The sequence below is a fragment of the Salvelinus fontinalis genome, chromosome 30 (genome assembly GCF_029448725.1).
Source record: "Salvelinus fontinalis isolate EN_2023a chromosome 30, ASM2944872v1, whole genome shotgun sequence".
NCBI classification, from domain to species: Eukaryota; Metazoa; Chordata; class Actinopteri; order Salmoniformes; family Salmonidae; genus Salvelinus; species Salvelinus fontinalis.
The window spans coordinates 4,479,756-4,503,542 of record NC_074694.1 but is presented as its reverse complement, the minus strand read 5'-3'; the positions used below and the strand labels follow the sequence as shown (position 1 = coordinate 4,503,542).

Below are 23,787 nucleotides of genomic sequence, written 5' to 3'. Positions count from 1 at the left end.
GCAGGGTGCTCTGCAGTTATCCAACTGTTGACAGGGACAATGTGGCATTTCCTGTTTGTCAGTATGAACGAAATCCTGCCTTCAATACTATGTTAGATTTACACTACTTGTCCTATAGATTTTGGAATAAACTGAAAGCTAAAACGTTCATCATCCATGGAAGCTTAAAGTCCTTCCGTTGGAAGGCGGGGAGGGGGATAATTTCATGAATATTCATGAGTCTTGACATTCAAACCCATTGGGTGATTAGTTGAGCCTTTTTGAGTGTGTGACCTCACACAGATGCGCTACAGACTAGTGCCGTGTTCAAAACAAAATGAGAACTGGGAAATCTCCGACTTCCATGCCTTCCGACTGGAAAAAATCGGCTTGAACCAATTCATCCAACTCTTTCTAGAGCTCCGACTTTTAGACCTGAAGATCACCGATGTCATGATTTGACCTCGGTTATTTCCGAGTTCCCAGTTGTCTTGAAGGCACCATAGGTTAAAGATGGGATCATCATGTCATCTACAGAGCCGCCTGTTTAGCTAACTCGTGCCGCAGGCATGATTAGATAGCAACGACTGCACGTGTTGGAAAACTCAGCTTTACCAAATTAATTCGGTAATAAATGAAAGCCTCACTAGCTAGCTACCCTGAACTAAAATATAAACGCAACATGTAAAGTGTTGGTCCCATGTATCATGAGCTGAAATAAAAGAACGTCCAGAAATAAGTAAAATAAATCCCAGAAATGTTCCATATGCTCAAAAAGCTTATTTCTCTGAAATTGTGCTTAAATATTTGTTTACATCCAAAATTAAACAAAATGTATTGATAAAGCCCTTCTTACATCAGCTGATATCTCAAAGTGCTGTACAGAAACCCAGCCTAAAACCCCAAACAGCAAGCAATGCAGGTGTAGAAGCACGTTATTGAGCATTTCTGCTTCGCCAAGATAATCCATCCACCTGTCAGGTAAATGGATTATCAAGAAGCTGATTAAACAGCATGATCATTACACAGGTGCACCTTGTGCTGGGGACACTAAAAAGCCAGCAACACTGATTGACAATAAATTGCACATCAGCCAGGAAGCATAGGAACTGAGAAGTGGTCTGTGGTCACCACCTGCAGAACCACTCCTTTATTGAGGGTGTCTTGCTAATTGCCTATAATTTCCACCTTTTGTCTATTCCATTTGCACAACAGCATGTGCAATGTATTGTCAATCAGTGTTGCTTCCTAAGTGGACAGTTTGATTTCACAGAAGTGTGATTGACTTGGAGTTACATTGTGTTGTTTAAGTGTTCCCTTTATTTTTTTGTATTTACATTGCCAGGAATCCTAAAAGAATTCATTATTAATACAACAAGTTTTAATGGCCTTTTTGTTTTTAATTGTAGTTAAAGTAGTGCCATATTGTTTAAATTGATTTATAAATATGAAATGTACCTAATATTATTAGCAGTTGAATTAAATATATCAATTTATCAATGTCAGAATTTCTGAAATAAATAATTATATCATAACCAATAAATCTGTCTTGTTTTCTTTCTAACAAAGTTCTGTATGTCACTCCAAAAAATTATCCTATAAATACAGATACAAAAAACAAATGAAAAATGGTCACCTTCTCCATTCCACAGAAATCACAATTATAGTCAATATTCAGCTTGAATCTTAACAAAACATGTTTCACAAGATAAATTATATGTACCATTTTATATGAAACTTCATTTACCTTTGTTTCTGATACAATATTTGTTAGATTTTCCATGCTTTCTCCCATTGTATATCACCATAGATATTCGACCAAAGAAATCTTGCTGAGGGAAATAAAGGGGGCCGATCCTAAGCCAAAGAAAAAGGGAGCAACCTTCCCACTAGCCATGATTTGGCTGAGATAATGAGTGGGCTGGACATGCCGAGAGATGAGTTCGGATTGGTCTGCCATATAGAGGGGTTCTGTCTATGTGGTATGGCATTCCTGACAGGGAGACACTTCCATCATGCATGATGATGTATACAGGTGTGATAGTCTAGCGTTAGCTAGCTACATTTTCAGATATTACACGTTTCTAATTTTGATAAAGTGCTTTCATTTCAAGCATTTCAAGTGTACTGTTAGCTAGCTAGCTAACGTTAGCTGGCTGGCTCCCTAGTTGACGTTATTATTCGTAACCCAGAGCCGTATTCATGCAGGGTAGTAACGACATGATTTGGCACTGTGTTCATTGTTGTTTAACTAGCTAACGTTGACTGGCTGGCTCGTTAGCTAACGTTACGTGACCTGTGTATAACACCGGTTGAATATGGCCGGTGTCAGTAAACGTCTGAAAAAAAGCGCAATGAAATTGTTGCCAGCAGAGCTGGTTAGGCTATTTTCATGTTATCCAGAGGTAAACAAATCATCGGCCAGAGCATCAAGTGTCCGAGAGCGAAACAAGATGGGTGGGGCTAAAGCTTAAGAAGGTTTGAACGATGCTGAATGGCTGTAGACAAAGAAGAGCTCTTCACTAGATACCAAAACATTCAAAGGCCATTTTCTCAAAAGTGAAAGCAGAATGGCTTTCCCATTGTTCCTCAACTGTAGTGCATGATATACCATTTTGTAACTCTGAGTCTCTACTTTTATCCAATGTAAAAAACACCATTTCACCATTTTGCTTCATAAGACCGAATCCAAGGGGTGAGTCACATATTTGAAACACACAGTGAAAATACAATATTTCAAGAGTCATATTAAAATTATTGTGTGCTATGAATATGGGACCTAATATTTTACTTGTTTTACTTTAATACACACAAGTGAATTTGGCCCAATGCTTTTGGTCCCCTAAAATGGGTGAACTATGTACAAAAAGTGCTGTAATTTCTAAACGGTTTACCCGATATGGATAGAAATACGCTCAAATGAAAGCTGACAGTCTGCACTTTAACCCCATAGTCATTGTATCATTTAAAATCCAAAGTGCTGGAATACAGAGCCAAAACAAACAAATAAAACATGCACTGTCCCAATACTTTTTGGAGCTCACTGTATTACTTCCAATTTTATAAAAATGTAGACGATACATGTATATGTTAAACGTTTGTCTTTTTCTATGGTACCACTTGAAGTAAGTTATCAATATATTCTATTAAAATCAGTGTTTACATAATTGTGTAAATAAAAAAAAAAGTGAATTTCCTTCTTCCAAAATGTCTGGAATTCCTATTCATAATAGCATCAACCTTATGTCTATACCAGACATGAAAACCCTTTGCCACACAGCGTAACATATTACAAGCAATACACAGAAATGCAATTTCAATTGTCTTTATTCGGCTCATGTTACATGGAGAATAGAGAGACACTAAAGCACTACAGTCGGGAGATTTTCAGAAAGGTCCGTCTGAGAGCTTCACTCTTCATCGTGTCCTTTCTGTGGCAGAAGGTGGATAAAAGGTTGTGAAAAATTACCTCTATATTCTGGAAACATTTGTATTATATACTTTGGGTCTTGAAATGTCAATTACACAATGGGGCAACTCCAATGAGTGTTTATGCTGCACTTAAACACTCATTCATTAAATGGTCCCAACATTACAACTGTGTTTTCTAGGAAATTAACTAAGATTTGACTTTTAAAGGTGCAATGATGTCAAATCAAATAATTAAATTGACATTAAATTAATTTGGCTTTTGCTTTCATTTCAACTACTGTCCTTATTACAATAAACATCTCCAAAAATGATGTAATTGCATTGTAAGTGACCACTGAAACCAGGAAGTGTGCAAATTATAACCAAAGCAACTGACCTGGGAGCTGGGTCACAACTCTTGGTCTCTTGGTCTCACTCCTCATCCTTTCCTTTCTGTGACAGAGAAGATAGATTTTTAATATATATTTTTAAAAATATACCTTTATTTAACTAGGCAAGTCAGTTTAAGAACAAATTCTTATTTACAATGATGGCCTAGGAACAGTGGGTTAACTGCCTTGTTCAGGGGCAGAACGACAGAATTTTACCTTGTCAGCTCGGGGATTCGATCTAGCAACCTTTGGGTTACTGGTCCTTGGTTATAAGAACATTGTAATCCTACTGGAAAACCTTGATATTGCCGATGTGCTCTAGTTAAAATTACAATAAGCTTCAACAGGTAAGTAGTATACACTTATAAACTATGGACATCATGTTGCCCCCATACAGATACCAAACCTGTAGTGGTCCTGATTCTCCTTAGATCTACTACGTAATCAAGTAAAAGTTTGCAAAACATTTTATAGTTGCAATATTGTCCAATGAACAATTAAAATGAAATGAACAGTAGATTAAGTTGATTCTTAAACTGTAGGTATTACATAAAATCTGTAAAAAAATAAATAAAAATGGTCCCAGTTTCTTTAGATCCCATGTACTACCATGGTAGTAGCTACATGGGAAGGTACAGTGTTTCAGTGGAGTTTGTAGTGTAGGTACATATTCTTACTGAAGACAAAACTCTGTAAGTCAAAGCATGTAATGAATATCAATGTTGAGGAGTGGTTATTACATACAGTATAATTGTTAATAATATATTACCCTATAACATAATAACTTTTAGTGATTTGCTACCGAGGAAATGACTTGAGGCTATGGTAGAGAGACAAGGTTGAAATACCAAAGTTGAAATTGAAGTTGTCCTTTAATTTGAATTTGTTTATCAAATGAATTAATGTATAAAACTGCAACAGGTATACAGTATAATCGTTGACTGTTATTACACTGTACCTACTTATAAAACTACCATGGAAATACATTAAATGTAAAGTGGGGACTTTTTTTTCTTCTTCAGGAAATGTATCTATGAAACCATCGGGGCCGTTAGCAGTAAGCTTCGGGACCGTTAGCAGTAAGCTTCGGGGCCGTTAGCAGTAAGCTTCGGGACCGTTAGCAGTAAGCTTCGGGACCGTTAGCAGTAAGCTTCGGGACCGTTAGCAGTAAGCTTCGGGACCGTTAGCAGTAAGCTTCGGGACCGTTAGCAGTAAGCTATTACATTTAGAGTTGATCCTATCTTGTATAGTTTTACAACACAATGGACAGCCCGCAAATTAATTCATATAAATGTAGATATTCAGATGTTAATGATATTATGGCTATTGGATTTTATAAAGTATTCAACGTAAAGGCTTCAGCCATACATTACATGGGGGGGGAAGTCATTCAATTATAATGAATTGAAGATTGAAGCAGCAGATACTGACCTTGGAACCGACGTCCCGACTCTTGGCTCTCATCTTATTGACCTGAGACTCAGCAATATCAGCCCTCTCCTCTGCCTCGTCCAGTTCATGCTGAATCTTGCGAAATTTGCCCAAATTGGAATTGGCTTGTTCCTCCTGTGAAAAATATGGATGATTTTAGTCTCTAGCAAAAAAGGCAACAATTCATAAATGACACATGCATCAGTTGGATGATGGAAGGTTTTGTACTTACAGCCTCCTCTGCAGTTCTCTTGAAGGATTTGACCTTGAGCTGCAGTTTGTCCACCAGGTCCTGCAGACGGCTCAAATTCTTACGGTCTTCCTCAGTCTGCACCAGAAAACAAAGGGCGGGGGGGGGTGTGGGGGGGGGGGGATAGGGTCATATATATGAACCTTAGGTTTGCTCTGAGCATGTTCGTAGTGCAACTCTGATGTACCTGGTAGGTGAGTTCCTTGATGCGTCTCTCGTATTTACGGACTCCTTTCACAGAATCGCCACTCCTCCTTTGCTCCAGTTCCACTTCAGTCTCTAGCTCCCTCACCTGGAAAGATGTGATGGATGTTAACACTGTTTACAATATTATGTCGTCACAACTACATTCAACATTGAAGCTAGAAATGTTTTATGTTCATTTATAGAAGAGAAAATAGGTTAGTCTCAAATACTTACTCTGACCTCCAGCTTCTGGATCTGCTTCTTGCCCCCCTTCATGGCGATTTGTTCAGCTTCATCCAGGCGGTGCTGCAGGTCCTTGATGGTCTGCTCCATGTTCTTCTTCATACGCTCCAGGTGAGAACTGGTGTCCTGCTCCTTCTTCAGCTCCTCTGCCATCATGGCAGCGTCAGTAATGGCCTTCTTGGCCTTCTCCTCAGCGTTTCTGCATTCCTGCACAGCCTCTTCCACTTCAGTCGAAAGCTGGGATGTGTCACCCTCTAGCTTCTTCTTCTGGCTCAGCAGGCTGGTGTTCTACATATGTGTTTTCAGGAATTACTTTCATGTTATCTTCAACATTTTCACGTTGTGTATATTTAATAAGGCTATCTATTGTTGTCTATCGATGCCTTTTACCTGAGAGTGCAGTAGCTGAACTCTCTCACTAACATCCAGCAGTTCCTGCTCGGCCAGTTTGCGGCCTCTCTCCGTCTGCTCCACCAGGGACCTCAGCTCATCCAGTTCAGCCTGCATCAGGTTGTTGCGTCTCTCTACAATGGCAATGTTCTCCTTCAGGTCGTCACCGCCACGTAGAGCATCATCCAGCTGCAGTTGAGAATCCTGTGGAGAGAATTTCGGTTTTGTTAGAAAGAGGTCCCAGAAATACCCCAAGATCTGTTTAACAATTATTTTTTGGGGGCTTCATCTTTATAATAAAAATGTAGTAGGTCAGATTAAATCAGGGTTGCGATCAATTCCACTAATTCAATTCTTAATCAATTCCATCTCCCTGGAAATTTAATTCAATTAAAATTCAAGGTTAGTCTTTAAAATCAGAGATAATTCAATTCCAAGAATGTAATTCCCAATTCAATATTATCCCAAAAAATTATATTTCTTTTACCTTTATTTAACCAGGCAAGTCAGTTAAGAACAAATTCTTATTTTCAATGACTGTCTAGGAACAGTGGGTTAACTGCCTTGTTCAGGGGCAGAACGACAGAATTTTACCTTGTCAGCTCGGGGATTTGATCTAGCAACCTTTCGGTTACTAGTCCAATACTCTAACCACTAGGCTACCTGCCGCCCTCTTACACAAATATTAAATTGATTTCCAATTCAATTCCAATTCAAACAGTCCTAGTAGTCTAATTCCATAACTTGGTGGTGAAATTCGAATTTAATTACAACCTAAATTCAAGAATTGAATTGTAATTTCGAATTAAATTGGAATTGACCCCAACCCTGGATTAGATGCTGTGGAAGTGTTACCTTCAGATGGGCATGAAGACCCTTAAGTTGCTTCTGGGCCTCTCCCGCCTGCCTGTTGGCCTGGCTGAGCTGGATCTCCATCTCATTGAGATCTCCCTCCATCTTCTTCTTCAGCCTGAGAGCTTCATTCCTGCTGCGAGTCTCTGACTCCAGGGAGCTCTGCAGGGTATCCACCACTCTCTGCTGGTTCCTCTTATTCATCTCCATCTCCTCATCCTTCTCCACCAGTTTGCGCTCAATGTCAGCTTTGACCTGGTTGTACTCCAACTGTGCTCTCAGGATCTTGCCCTCCTCGTGCTCCAGGGAGCCCTATTGAAACACAACACACATTGTATGTCAAAATCTTCTAATATTTTACTCTCAGTAAATGGTGTCTATCCCTACCAGTAAATATTTCCCAGTCTCACCTCAGCTTCCTCTAGTGCAGTCTGTATCTCAGCCTTCTCCTGCTCTAGCTGTTTACGGATCTTCTCCAGCTCATGGACGCTCTTTCCTCCCTCACCAAGTTGCTCAGTCAGATCAGAAATTTCCTCTGTGGGGGGGAGAAAAAAAAATTTGCACGTCAGTATCATGTGATAACAAATCTCTTTAATAATATTTAAACGATTGCCTGAAATGCAGGCCAATAATATTGATGCTCTGACCTTGTAGGTTCTTGTTCTCCCTCTTCATGGTCTCCAGATGATCCAGAGACTCCTCATAAGAGTTCTTGAGTTTAAAGAGCTCAGTGCTGAGGGATCTGGCCTCTTTCTGGGAGCTCTCCAACTCAGTCTGAGACTCCTCAAACTTCTGCTTCCATTCAGCCAGGACCTAGTAGAATCATACATGTATTGTAAATGGTCTTGAATAAACAGCATATGAATTATCATGTATTATAATGAAAGTTAAGAAGAATGTCCCATAATAATACCTTGTCGAAGTTCCTCTGCTTCTTGTCCAGAGCGGCAGCAGCTGCATTCGATCTCTCCACATCCACCATGAGATCTTCAATCTCATTCTGGAGTCTGTGTTTAGTCTTCTCCAAGGAGGAGCATTTAGCGTTAACAGCTTCCACAGCTTCCTCGGCATCCTGCAGACGCTGAGCCAGCTTCTTCCTAGATTGACATAGATGGGGAAACTCATTTCAGAACAGCTGACTTTATTTTTCTATATATATATATATATAATGGTTGTATATCAGGTAATTCATGTATCATTCATCATATACTGTTGTGTATCGCTCATTCAGCCAAGGTTGAATAGCCTTGAGAGTAAGAAAACATCCTTACTTTGCCTCTTCAAGCTCCTCGGTCTTCTGGATGGCATCAGTTTCATACTTGGTTCTCCACTGAGCCACCTCAGCGTTGGCCTTGGACATGCCACGCTGCAGCTCAGCCTTGGCCTCCTGCTCCTCCTCATACTGCTCCCTCAGCAGGTCTGAGTCATGGCGAGCAGACTGCACTGCATGGGCAAGTGCGTTCTTTGCCTGGAAAATAACGGTAAAAAAAAAGAATACGTAGTTATGCCGGAGGATGAATGTAGTCGGATAACAGATTCTACATTTTTTGTATAAATACCTTGACTTCCTCCTCCAGTTGTCTCTTGAGGTCTTCAATCTGCTGAACGTTGGACTGCTTGCCTCTGGTTAGTTGGGAGACCAGAGAGTCCTTCTCCTCCAGTTGTCTGGCAAGTTCACCTGTTTTCATCGAATTTTTGGATCATTTCAATGAGTCTCTTACTGTGGACGTGGCTGTTTATGTGAATGTTCATGTTAAAGTTGTTATACCGTTCTCAGTTTGAAGCTTTGCTTTCTGCATGGTGAAATCATTGATGGATCGCTGTCCTTCCTCAGCTTTCGTCCTGTATTCACTCATCTGGTCCTCGAGAGTGCGGCACATTTTCTCCAAGTTTGTCTGAAAACATGTTTTAAAAATATATATAATGCGGCGCAACCTTGATAGATCATATTTCTGAAACTCAGTGCCATGTGCAGAGCCATGTGCAGAGCCATGTGTAGAGCCATGTGCAGAGCCATGTGCAGAGCCATGTGCAGTGCCATGTGCAGTGCCATGTGCAGTGCCATGTGCAGTGCCATGTGCGATATCTATCTGATCTCAGAAAATGCTTGTATTTCATCATTAATCCACTGACCTTAGTCTTGACAATCTGCTCCATGTTGGAGACCACGTCATCCAGCTCCAGTCTGAGCTCACTCTTCTCCTTCTCCAGCTTCTGCTTCACTCTCTGAAGGTTATCAATCTGCTCTCCCAGGTCAGCCACACTGTCAGCATTTTTCTTCCTCAGAGAGGCAGCTGTAGCCTCATGCTGCAGAGTAGCCTCTTCGAGGTCTCTGCGCACCTTCTGGAACTCAGCCTCCCTCTTCTTGTTCATCTCAATCTGGGAAGCAGTGGCTCCACCAGCCTCCTCCAGCCTCTCGCTGATCTCCTCCAGCTCTCTGGCCAAGTCTGCCCTCTGTTTCTCCACCTTGGCACGGGCAGCTCTCTCAGCCTCCAGCTCCTCCTCCAGCTCCTCGATGCGGGCCTGAAATGGTCGGAATTAAACTTTTCTGGTGAGAGCAGAACATAATCAAGTGTAACAGAAAGAGTATATTTTCAACAATAATATTGAAATACCTGCAACTCCTTCAGTTTCTTCTGAAGCTGGGCGCTCATGGCTTGCTCATCCTCAATCTTGCTGTTGAGTTGGCTCATCTCAAAGTCCTTCCTGATGAGTAAAAAAAAGAAATGGTTTATTTGAAATATTTTAATGATTTTTTTGTGAGTTGTGGTCTTTTCTGGTATAAAATAATATTAGTATGTAAACAGTTAAATGTATTTGTGATCTTACTTCTTCATCCTCTCCTCCATCTGTTGCTTGTCATTCTCCAGGTCCATTAGGCTCTCCTGGGTCAACTTCAAATCTCCCTCCAGCTTTCTCTTGGCTCTCTCAAGGTCCATCCTCACCTTCTTCTCTTGCTCCAGAGACCCTTCAAGCTGATAAAGGATATATTTAAACAATACTAGAAGTAAACCATTTGCTGTAGCCTATTTCTTTAGGATATGACTAAATATGTAGTCATTTTTATCAATACTAATTTCGATACTCACGTCATCAACTTGCTGTTCCAGTTTGGCTTTGGCCTTGGTCAGCGTGTTGACTTTGTCCTCCTCACTCTGTAGGTCATCCAACGTTTGTTGATGAGCCTCCTGCAGAGCCTTCTTCTCCTTGGTCAGCTTGGCAATGATTTCGTCCAGAGCTGCCATCTCCTCAGTCAGGTTTTTAACCTAAAGAATACACTAGTGTCATTACACTTTCATCCACACCAATTATTTGTAGTTTTAACAACCCAAGAATGAAGAGAAACTTTGACCTTGTTCTCTGTGGCATGCTTCTCCTTCTCCACTTTAGCCAGAGTGAGCTCCAGATCATCAATGTCCTTCTTGAGTTCTGAGCACTCATCTTCCAGCTTCCTCTTCTTAGCAGTCAGCTCTGAATTCATCTCCTCCTCGTCCTCCAGTCTCTCTGTCAGCTCTTTGGCTTTGGCCTCAAGCTGGATCTTATTCTTGATCAGCCCCTCACATCTCTCTTCAGCGTCACCAAGAGTGTCTTCTGACTGTCAACGTGTCAACATATTGTAAGCATATATCAAATCCTTCAAATTTCAGAAATTTGGTTGGTTATAAAATATTCTGTATTCATTAATTGTATGACATATCGATTTATCAAATCATGTCTCATCCCTCTCTTTGTTTTTCCATGTCTCTTGCTGAATCCCAAACCAGTCCCTTCCCGTAAAGCCCTCGATTTGCACGTTCACAAGTGTTTCCGCCATATTCACAAAGCTGAGGGAGTGAGAATTATCAAGGGAGGTAGGGGACTAATTAGAGACCCTCCGATAGCCACTTTAACCAGCACTGCTGTAGGCTCCAGGGCAAAGTGCTATCCCAACATGCATCATGTTTGGACTTGGCCCAATATCATATGAAAAAAATGGAAAGTCTTGCCTAATGATATGACACGTGCATTTGTTTGTGTCTTATTATCGAGGTGTGAAACATGTAACAAAATGAAAATGTTTAACTGTTATTGAGGTTAAAGATTTTGTTCATCTTGTATCTTGTTATATCTTTGAAAGAATTTATAAAATACATTTTCATTATTGTACTTTTTTCCTTAAATTGCATCGTTGAAGTCACGAATGTGTCCTGTAGTTGGACCGGGTTTATTCCATGCCGCTCTGGAAGGCACCCTTTAAGGGTTTGCCAGCAAGTGTGGCAACAGATGAACCTTCAAAGGAGTTAAGGCTGGTTTGGGATTGGGCCTCAGTCATGCTAAGAACTCGAAAGGCCATTATTTACACAGGATTTGACTGCAGCAAAGGGACGAGTGCAGTTAAAGTTACATCAAAGTCGTTTAGAAATGTGACTTTTACTCACAGATAGGACTGCCATTTGCAGGTCATTCTTCTCTTGGAGAAGGGAGACCATCTTCTCTTCCAGCTCCTTTCTACGGGCGTCCGTTTTAGCAAAAAGCTCTTTAAGCTTCAGGAATTCTTCCTTCATGTTGGCCATCTCTTTCTCAGTCTCTGCTGAAACCAGCAGAGGTTTGATCTTGAAGAACATTTTCATCCAGGGCCAATTCTTGACACCCATGAAGGCACGAATGTTCCATTGGATCACAAGCAAAGCATCCCTGTGAATTGTTATAAAATTAGCTTGTGATACAACCTTTTCCACCTCCACCATATTGTCTGCAGAAGTTCTATCTATTGTTTTTCCAACCTGCGGTCAACAATTTTCTGGAACTCAATCCTGGCAAGTAGACCACGTGATCGGGCCTGGAGGCCAGTGATGATGAGGGCGAGACGGTCGTCTCTCATCTCCTCAAGGGTACCCAGGAGACCAGCCTTAAAGAACACCTAATAAAGATATACAGAGACATATAAAGGTGAATAGACAGACAGACAGACAGACAGACAGACAGACAGACAGACAGACAGACAGACAGACAGACAGACAGACAGACAGACAGACAGACAGACAGACAGACAGACAGACAGACAGACAGACAGACAGACAGACAGACAGACAGACAGACAGACAGACAGATAGATAGATAGATAGATAGATAGATACAGGTGTGTATATATGCAGTACACATCAATGATTTCACTGTGTATATGGTTAAGGACGAATCACAGAATTCCATTCAGATCAGCTGGAGGGGCCAGCCAATTAATGATATTCCTGAGCACTCAATACCAGCAGGGGGCAGTAAATCACCAACCAGGTGGTTTTTATACCTCTAGGTTATGCACTCTAGCTCAGTAGGTGCTTGTATGAACCTTTTCAGTTTATTTACAAACTTCCAATAATACACCCATGGAAATATAAGAAAACGTAATTGACTTCTTTAAAATAGATGGCGCTGGCCATTCTGTCGTAGAAGTGGCCATTGCATTAGTTCTCTAGTACAACTCTACGGGTATTGCTCAGTTTTGGCCTGGTTTTGGTGTTAGTGGTGTAATGGCAATATGTTGCTAGGACCCTTTTTGTTGGTCCTATCTTTCCCTCCTGATCCCGACAGGCCATATTGCTTTCCATCTATTTAGAGAACTTACCTTTGTGTGTCCTAATCTGTACTGGGTGTGGTCAATGTCCAGAGAGCCCAGCAGTTTTTCTGCCGCCTTCACGTTGTCAATGAACTGACCCTCGGGGATAGCATTTGGGTTGAGGATGCGATATCTGAATTAAAATCACCAAACAATTATCTTCAATAGACGTCACAAAAGTTAGGACACATTAACTCATTCCAGGGTTTTTCTTTATTTATTTACTATTTTCTACATCAAAACTATGTAATAAAACATATGGAATCATGTAGTAACCCCAAAAAAAGTGTTAAATAAATCAAAATATATTTTATGTTTGAGATAGTAGCCACCCTTTGTCTTGATGACAGCTTTGCATACTCTTGGCATTCTCAACCAGCTTCATGAGGTAGTCACCTGGAATGCATTTAAATTAACAGGTGTGTCTTGTTAAAAGTTAGTTTGTGGAATTTCTTTCCTTTTAAATGTATTTGCGCCATTTAGTTGTGTTGTGATAAGGTAGGGGTGGTAAACAGAAGATAGCCCTATTTGGTAAAAGATCAAGTCCATATTATGGAAAGAACAGCTCAAATAAGCAAAGAGAAACGACAGTCCATCATTACTTTAAGACATGAAGGTAAGTCAATCCGGAAAATTTCAAGAACTTTGAATGTTTCTTCAAGTGCAGTCGCAAAAACCATCAAGCGCTGTGATGAAACTGGCGCTCATGAGGACCGCCACAGGAAAGGAAGACCCAGAGTTACCTCTGCTGCAGAGGATAAGTTCATTAGAGTTAACTGCACCTCAGATTGCAGCCCAAATAAATGCTTCACAGAGTTCAAGTAACAGACACATCTCAACATCAACTGTTCAGAAGTGACTGCGTGAATCAGGCCTTCATGGTCGAATTGCTGCAAAGAAACCACTACTAAAGGACACCAATAAGAAGAAGAGACTTGCTTTGGCCAAGAAACACGAGCAATGAACATTAGACCGGTGGAAATCTGCCCTTTGGTCTGATGAGTCCAAATTTTCGATTTTTGGTTCCAACCGCTGTGTCTTTGTGAAATGTAGAGAAGGTGAACGGATGATCTCTGCATGTGTGGTTCCCACCGTGAAGCATGGAGGAGGAGGTGTGATGGTGTGGGGGTGCTTTGCTGGTGACACTGTCAGTGATTTATTTACAATTCAAGGCACACTTAACCAGCATGGCCACCACAGCATTCTGCAGCGATATGCCAGCCCATCTGGTTTGTGCTTAGTGGAACTATCATTTGTTTTCAACAGGACAATGACCCAACACACCTCCAGGCTGTGTAAGGGCTATTTGACCAAGAAGGAGAGTGATGGAGTGCTGCATCAGATGACCTGGCCTCCACAATCACCCGACCTCAACCCAATTGAGATGGTTTGAGATGAGTTGGACCGCAGAGTGAAGGACAAGCAGCCAACAAGTGCTCAGCATATGTGAGAACTCCTTCAAGACTGTTGGAAAATAAGTCCTCATGAAGCTGGTTGAGAGAATGCCAAGAGTGTGCAAAGCTCTCATCAAGACAAAGGGTGGCTACTTTGAAAAATCTAAAATATATTGTTTAACATATTGTTTTTGGTTACTACAGGATTCCATATGTGTTATTTCATAGTTTTGATGTCTTCACTACTATTCTACAATGTAGAACATAGTTTCAAAAATAACCTGAATGAGTATGTGTGTCCTACCTTTGGACTGGTACTGTACATTTTAATTTATTCTTTCCTAAAGAGCACATATTCAACTTAAGAAAAACATGTTTTCCCATCTCAAAAAGGTTAAATAAATAAATAAAAATACTATCATTAAGTGCCAAATAAAGTAACAGGGTTATCGTCATAGGGTTGACGACGTAATCTTAAATCATCCATAATTCGCCTTGTGAGGGGGGAATGGAAGCTCATTGTGTACAACAGGGAGTGGCAAATGAATGCAGAGCTTCACAAGGAAATGGACATTTCTAGCCTGTTTATCTACGGCTAACAGTGTTGACGTGTTGTGCTCCACCCACTCAGTTTTCCACCACAAAACATCAGAAAATGACCACAAAGAGTAGAACCAGCTCATTTACTTTTACACTATGATTTGACTATTGGATGTCCATGTTTTAATTTTCTTAATTTTTAAGGAACAGTTTCAGTTTAGTTTCACGTAACAGGGTTGACCTTAAAATTAGGGATATTTATTATTATTACATTTTTTTATGAATCACTAATCACATTAAATAAATAATACTCTTGAGATATTACTTTGTCAAAGAAACAAAATAACTAGGGCTTTAGAATGATGGTGAAAACTTGGATTCATTTTGCTATTAAGTGGGTTAAAATCTTCCCAAGAGGGCGCATAGGATGCACAGCTTCAGGAATGTTCTACTTTTGCAAATCTGATTTATTGAATTTTCCATGTGGTCTATATTAAAGGGCACTTCATTTAATATAACAAGCTTAAAACTAGTTCTACTTAAATAGTCAAAGGGACTCAAAAGGCCCTCCTTTCCTGTTAGAAAGAAAATGTATAACCTTATTTTTTTATTATTTTTTGTACCTTTGTTTGAAATCAGCATACAGGATCCTGTTGGGGAAGCCCTTTCGGCAGATCCTGATGCCTTCCAGCACACCGTTACAGCGCAGCTGGTGCATGACCAGAGGATTCTCCATGGCCCCGGGAGTCTTGGTCTCGTTGGGGATGAGGCAACGCACAAAGTGAGGGTGAGTAGACCTCAAGTTGGTCATGAGTTTACCCAAGTTCTCCTGTGAGTACGACAAATGTAGAAATTCTCCGTCAGTGCCTTTGTCTCAGAGTACCTCACGAGTCACAACGGCATTAAATGGCTGACGTGTCAATCCACAACATACTCACATCTCAAATGTAATGTAATGCTATATACTCACATCTCAAATGTAATATAATGCTATATACTCACATCTCAAATGTAATATAATGCTATATACTCACATCTCAAATGTAATGTAATGCTATGTGAAAAGATAGAGTGATTTAATGTGGGATCTACCCTGTGCAGCGCAGACACAGTCTGGAAGGAAGAACCTTTCTTCTTCTTTCCTCCAGCCGCTTTGTCCTCACCTGATGACCTCATGACAATTAGATTATACATGTTGTTATTGTCCTCACCTGATGACCTCATGACAATTAGATTATACATGTTGTTATTGTCCTCACCTGATAACAATTAGATTATACAGGTTGTTATTGTCCTAACCTGATAACCATTAGATTATACAGGTTGTTATTGTCCTCACCTGATGACCTCATGACAATTAGATTATACAGGTTGTTATTGTCCTCACCTGATAACAATTAGATTATACATGTTGTTATTGTCCTCACCTGATGACCTCATGACAATTAGATTATACAGGTTGTTATTGTCCTCACCTGATAACAATTAGATTATACATGTTGTTATTGTCCTCACTTGATGACCTCATGACAATTAGATTATACATGTTGTTATTGTCCTCACTTGATGACCTCATGACAATTAGATTATACATGTTGTTATTGTCCTCACTTGATGACCTCATGACAATTAGATTATACAGGTTGTTATTGTCCTCACTTGATGACCTCATGACAATTAGATTATACAGGTTGTTATTGTCCTCACCTGATGACCTCATGACAATTAGATTATACAGGTTGTTATTGTCCTCACCTGATGACCTCATGACAATTAGATTATACATGTTGTTATTGTCCTCACTTGATGACCTCATGACAATTAGATTATACAGGTTGTTATTGTCCTCACTTGATGACCTCATGACAATTAGATTATACAGGTTGTTATTGTCCTCACCTGATAACAATTAGATTATACAGGTTGTTATTGTCCTCACCTGATAACAATTAGATTATACAGGTTGTTATTGTCCTCACCTGATAACAATTAGATTATACAGGTTGTTATTGTCCTCACCTGATAACAATTAGATTATACAGGTTGTTATTGTCCTCACCTGATAACAATTAGATTATACATGTTGTTACATACACCGGATAGGTGCAGTGAAATGTTTTGTTGTAAATTAGTTTTAAGTGCCTTGCTCCATGTCGATTGAGGTATTCGAACATGTAACCTTTCGTTAACTGCCCCAACACTCTAACCGCAAGGCTACTTGCCACTCCTCTGTTCTATCATGTCAAATGTTATTTACTTTATTGGTTTGTAGTCTTTGCAGATAGAAACATATAGTACCTCCTTCTGCACCAGCGTAGCTCGCAAAGAGATTGGACAAGAACTTAAGACTTGACTTCTGGAACAGTCCGACCACAGTCTCATTCAGTGGGTCTTTGTTCTTCACCAGCCAGTTACCAATGTTGTAGTCGACAGTACCAGCATAGTGAACCAGGGAGAAATGGGCCTCCGGTCTTCCCTTAACGATCTTGGGTTTCTGGAAACATGCGTTTTTGCCCAGATGGGTGTCATACAGCTTAGCCTTGAATGTGGAATCACTGGCCTTGGGGAACATGCACTCCTCTTCAAGGATGGACATGATACCCATGGGCTGGTGGAAGGAATGAAAATCCATTAGTACCAAGAGAAAAGCATAGTGAATAAATATCAGAATAATTTTGTCTATGAAGATTTTCCCCTTCGTAATGCTCATTTTAAAAGTACTCACATTGAATGTTTGAAATCTCAAAGATATCTCAGGACACTTCATATAAACGACTACCAAAAACTGAAGACACCAACCCTTTCAATGAGGTCAATGCAGGCAGCCAAGTCCATGCCGAAGTCAATGAACTCCCAGACGATGCCCTCTTTCTTGTACTCTTCCTGCTCCAGCACAAACATGTGGTGGTTGAAGAACTGCTGCAGCTTCTCATTAGTGAAGTTGATGCACAGCTGCTCAAAGGTGTTGAACTGAAATACAAGTTCACAGTTACTTTATTTTTGTCAGCTGTAATGTTTTAGATAAATCGTTTGAGGATGTGTTTTTTTTCTTCTTCTTTTTGTTGTTGTTGTTGTTTACCCCCCATTTTCTCCACAATTTTGTGATATCCAATTGTGATCTTGTCTCATCGCTGCATTTCCCAGAGGGACTTGGGAGAGGTGAAGGTCGAGTCATGCATTCTCCAAAAGGAGTCGCTTCAGCGTAATGAGCCAAGTAAACCCCCCCCTCCCCGGCCAAACCCTCCCGTAACCCGGCCGAACCCTCCCGTAACCCGGCCGAACCCTCCCGTAACCCGGCCGAACCCACCCGTAACCCAGCCGAACCCTCCCGTAACCCGGACGAACCCTCCCGTAACCCGGCCGAACCCTCCCGTAACCCGGCCGAACCCTCCCGTAACCCGGACGAACACTCCCGTAACCCGGATGAACCCTCCCGTAACCCGGACGAACCCTCCCGTAACCCGGCCGAACCCTCCCGTAACCCGGCCGAACACTGGGCCAATTGTGCAAACAATTGAGGTGTCTGTAGTGACACCTCAAGCGCTGCGATGCAGTGCGTTAGACCGCTGCGCCACTCGGGAGGCCCACGATTGGTTATTTTTATGAAATATAGCCTACATCAAACACTCACATCAAAGATCTCAAAGCCAGCAATGTCCAGCACACCAATGTAGTGCTGCCGAGCGTTCTTAGTGTCCAGGGTCAGGTTGATTCTGATCACCATCCACAGGAACATGTTCTCGTAAATTTTCTTTGACAGTGCACCAATAGAGTAGTACACCTACAAAATATTGAGAAAAATGAATTACTAAAACATAGGTTCAACATGAACGAATTGGAACAATTTCCCAGACACAGATTAGGCCTAGTCCTGGACTAAACATCCTGCTCAATGGGCGAATCACTCATTTCAAATATTAGCAACTCTAAACAGAAGTTTTTATACTCACAATTTTTAGCTCTTGGAAATGTACAATTGTTTTTTCTTCGACTCACCTGATCGACACTCTGACCTTTGGTGACCCATTCATTTCCTACTTTGACCCTTGGGTGACACAGCCCCTTGACTAGGTCCGCAGAGTTCAGGCACATCAGATATGCGACTTTGTCGACATCTGGAAAGGAGAGGTTTTAATGGTTGTAGGAGGAGGCATTCTGACCGACAGATTTTTTTCAAAGATTACTACCGTATATATTAAAGCGAGAGGTTTTATATCCTCACCCTCAGTGCCATCAGATTCTGCTTGCTCCTCCCTCTGCTTGTTCTTAAACTTCATGTTACCGTAATGCATTATGGCCCCGGTCAGCTTGTAAATGCCATTAATCTCTTCTTGAGAGAAGCCCAGCACATTAAAGGCATCCTAGTGCAGAATAAAGTTTTTTTTTTTTTGCATTGGATAGAAAGTTGGACAAATAAACGAGGAGAGATAAATGGAAATTGTCATGAAAATTGACTTACATCAGTAGCCATTAGCTCATCAGAATCATCAATGGAAGTGACTTTAATCTCTCCTTGGGAGATGAAGGCGTAGTCGTAGGGATTGCTGGTGATGAGGAGCATCTCTGAAAAGCACAGTTGAATGTGTCTATGGTACTGTTTATTATGCAGTGTTTCTCAATCTGTTTTTTGTGGCAGCTAATTTACTGACAACGATCAGTAACATTCCAAGGACTGGTGCTCGTCCACAGACCTGAGGTTGAGAGACACTGAGATAGTGTTCAGTACCTCGTTGAGTGTTGTATTACTCACCCAGCAGTTCTGGTTTCTTTTGGGACAGAATCTGGTAGAAGATGTGGTAGTCTCTCTCAGCCTTGAGCTGGAAAGTGACACGTGACTTTTCCAGAAGATCTGATATGCATGAAAAAGTGAATGTGTATTTTATTGAATCTGTTGTCAAAGAGATTTTTTTAAAACCTGTTCAAATGTAACTTTTACTTACAAGTCTCAATGTCAGCAGAGGAAAGTTTCCCAGTGACTCCGAAATGAATTCGGATGAATTTACCCTGTAAAGGTTTTACCAACATATTAATGAATGGGTGTATATACACCAGATAATATGGTGATAGGATTTGATAATAAAGACGTGTTCTCAAACAAGAGGGGGAAAAAAAACGTACGAATCGGGAGGAGTTGTCATTCCTGATGGTCTTTGCGTTACCAAACGCCTCCAGGGCAGGATTGGCCTGGATGATTTGATCCTCCAAGGTCCCCTACAAACCAACATGGCATACAGTGTTACATTTCTGTCGTGAATATCTTTGTCAACGTGCTCATACAAACAGGAAGTGGGTTTCATTTAGGATGGACAATTCTGTCGACCTTTTTCTCTTCTGCTGCACTTTTCTTTCCGGCGACGGCAGCAATGCTGGCAAAGTACTGAATGACTCTCTTGGTGTTCACAGTCTTTCCAGCACCGGATTCTCCACTGGGAATGAAAATACAAACGTTGATGATTGAACATTTCTCCTAATTTGAAATAGCCTCAAATCGATATAACCTTTTTGGTCGAGGTACTTACGTGATGAGGACAGACTGGTTTTCCCTGTCTGTTGAAAGGAAAGGAAGTATCAGTAAATAGCACCTTTCCAAATATAGTTTGATGTTTTGAATCTACTTAGAATGTACATTTGACCTGACAGCATGTACTGGTAGGCATTGTCAGAGACGGAGAATACGTGAGGAGGAGCTTCTGTCCTCTTCTTGCCTCTGTAAGCATTGACAACAGACTGATCGTACACTGGCAGCCACTTGTAGGGGTTGACAGTAACACAGAACAGCCCTGAGTAGGTCTGTGGAAGACGAGAGAGGTGGCGATTTTAAGTTATATTCATTTGAATCCATGTTTAGATCTAATCAATCAATCAAGTTTATTTTATATAGCCCTTCGTACATCAGCTAATATCTCAAAGTGCTGTACAGAAACCCAGCCTAAAACCCCCCAAAACAGCTAGTAATGCAGGTGTAGAAGCATAATGGAGATATCAGCAGGCAGGTCATGACTTACGTAGATCATCCAGGCTGCGTAACGCTCTTTGAGGTTAAACAGCACGGCGGGCTCGTGCAGGAAGGTGAACATCGCCATATCCTCAATTTTATCAAACTTTGGCGGGTTTTGGGGGTGGCAGTCAATCTCCTTCACGACAACAGTCTGAAAGAAGAGCAAATTACATTTCCACCGTTTGTTTCATTTCATTTTTTCAAAGTACACCGCTTTTCTATGTAATATCAGTAAAGGAAATAAAACACGAATCATTATATAGACTACATATTGTTCATGGTTGTCTATCCACGTTAAAAATCTTTTTTATTAAAAACGTTCACCTTGCCAAACTCCGTGTTAACTGTGATTTTGTCCCCGTCTCTGGTGGTGATTGTGCCCTTGACGTACTCAACCTCAGGGTCAGGAACATAGCACTCTCTCTTTATGTCAAAGGGTCTAGTCTGGCATTCCATCCTCTCCTTGTCTGGTTTACGCAGAAAGGGAGCTGCTGCCCCGAACTCCTCCATAACCATGTCCCCCATCCTGAAATCTGTACAGGGAGGAACAGAGAATATCTACATCCATCCATAGTGTCATTCAAAAGATCCCATCCTGAAATCTGTTCAGGTAGGAACAGAGAATATCTACATCCATCCACAGTGTCATTCAAAAGATCCCATTCTGACATTAACATTAGTTAGTAAACCTGAAAATTGTCTGTTGAATCAAAATTGAAAACTGTCTTGCCCAGGATAGTTTTAAAATAGTATTTATCCTGTGCTTTTTTGAATTGATATGCAGTTGTATGTTCCTTTCATTTTGTTTCACAGGGAATACGTGTTTTTGTTGGGTACATGCTAAAGAAGGGAGTTATTTTTTTTTACATCACAGGGACTGGACCTGGATTGGACCTTAGAATCATTAAGTAATGGTTAATACTGTATGTTTGTTTTACCTTTATTTAACTAGGCAAGTCAGTTAAGAACAAATTCTTATTTTCAATGACGGCCTAGGAACACTTAACTGCCTTGTTCAGGGGCAGAACGACAGATTTGTACCTTGTCAGCTCGGGGATTTGAACTTGCAACCTTTCGGTTATTAGCCCAAAGCTCTAACCACTAGGCTACCCTGCCGCCCCCGTATTAGCAAACTCCATTTTGAATGAGATGCTGACAGATTCTGACATGGTTTATTTAGTGTTAATGGGTTGTGGTGTACAGTTATAATGTATTGTTATGACTGTTATATGTATGAGTCCTTACAATGTTTCATAACTTAACATATATGTTGTCTTTCTATGTGGCAATTTATAATAGGTTCTAAATGACTGATAATAACTCTAGCTTCTTGTAATAGAATACTGTAGAGATTCTCGCTAATATGAGCCACGTTACAATTCTCACCAAGTAGGTCAACACTGGTGTTAGAAGTGGGATGGGTGCCATGGGAACGCATAGACAGACGTGTGAGGGGGCTGATGTGGTCGAAGCATTGGGATGCTTCTTTCCTGTTCGGAGCGGGATGTGTAACGATCCTCACTAATGTGAGCCGTGTTACAATTCACCCCTAAGTGAGTTAACCCTATCAGTGGGATGTGTAACGATCCTCACTAATGTGAGCCGTGATACAATTCACCCCTAAGTGAGTTAACCCTATCAGCGGGATGTGTAACGATCCTCACTAATGTGAGCCGTGTTACAATTCACCCCTAAGTGAGTTAACCCTATCAGCGGGATGTGTAACGATCCTCACTAATGTGAGCCGTGTTACAATTCACCCCTAAGTGAGTTAACCCTATCAGTGTGATGTGTTTGACGTTCCCCCCAGCGACCCGGGTTCGCTTCCCTGCCCCGCTGTTCGCAACAATACTTACATATTATAAGCAGTTCGTAGTCACTTATGACAAGTCTTATAATGCTTCATGATCGTGTCATAATAATATTTGTATGGCTTCAATAAAATGTTACTCTTGGCTAAGAAATCTCAATTGGTGTCCTGGCTGAAATACAAGTTGGTCTCAAGATAGAGAGACTGACCTGGCTGAAATACAAGTTTATCTCCAGCTAGAGAGACTGACCTGGCTGAAATACAAGTTGGTCTCAAGATAGAGAGACTGACCTGGCCTGAAATACAAGTTGGTCTCCAGCTAGAGAGACTGACCTGGCTGAAATACAAGTTGGTCTCCAGCTAGAGAGACTGACCTGGCCTGAAATACAAGTTGGTCTCCAGCTAGAGAGACTGACCTGACCTGAAATACAAGTTTATCTCAAGATAGAGAGACTGACCTGGCTGAAATACAAGTTGGTCTCAAGATAGAGAGACTGACCTGGCCTGAAATACAAGTTGGTCTCCAGCTAGAGAGACTGACCTGGCTGAAATACAAGTTGGTCTCCAGCTAGAGAGACTGACCTGGCCTGAAATACAAGTTGGTCTCCAGCTAGAGAGACTGACCTGACCTGAAATACAAGTTTATCTCAAGATAGAGAGACTGACCTGGCCTGAAATACAAGTTGGTCTCAAGATAGAGAGACTGACCTGGCCTGAAATACAAGTTTATCTCAAGATAGAGAGACTGACCTGGCCTGAATAACAAGTTTATCTCAAGATAGAGAGACTGACCTGGCCTGAATAACAAGTTGGTCTCAAGATAGAGAGACTGACCTGGCCTGAAATACAAGTTTATCTCAAGATAGAGAGACTGACCTGGCCTGAATAACAAGTTGATCTCAAGATAGAGAGACTGACCTGAATAACAAGTTGGTCTCAAGATAGAGAGACTGACCTGACCTGAATAACAAGTTGGTCTCAAGATAGAGAGACTGACCTGGCCTGAATAACAAGTTTATCTCAAGATAGAGAGACTGACCTGGCCTGAATAACAAGTTGGTCTCAAGATAGAGAGACTGACCTGGCTGAAATACAAGTTTATCTCAAGATAGAGAGACTGACCTGGCCTGAATAACAAGTTGATCTCAAGATAGAGAGACTGACCTGAATAACAAGTTGATTTCAAGATAGAGAGACTGACCTGAATAACAAGTTGATTTCAAGATAGAGAGACTGACCTGAATAACAAGTTTATCTCAAGCTAGAGAGACTGCTGTCTTCAATCCTCAACACGTGCTCTAGTATAATGAATTACACA

The 23,787-nt window shown here is 41.0% G+C and overlaps 1 pseudogene; it reads right to left on the bottom strand.

Annotated features, from left to right (window-relative positions):
- Window positions 1–3,288: 3,288 nt before the first annotated feature.
- Window positions 3,289–21,184, bottom strand: LOC129828552 (myosin-7-like; annotated as a pseudogene).
- Between the last annotated feature and the right edge of the window lie 2,603 nt (window positions 21,185–23,787).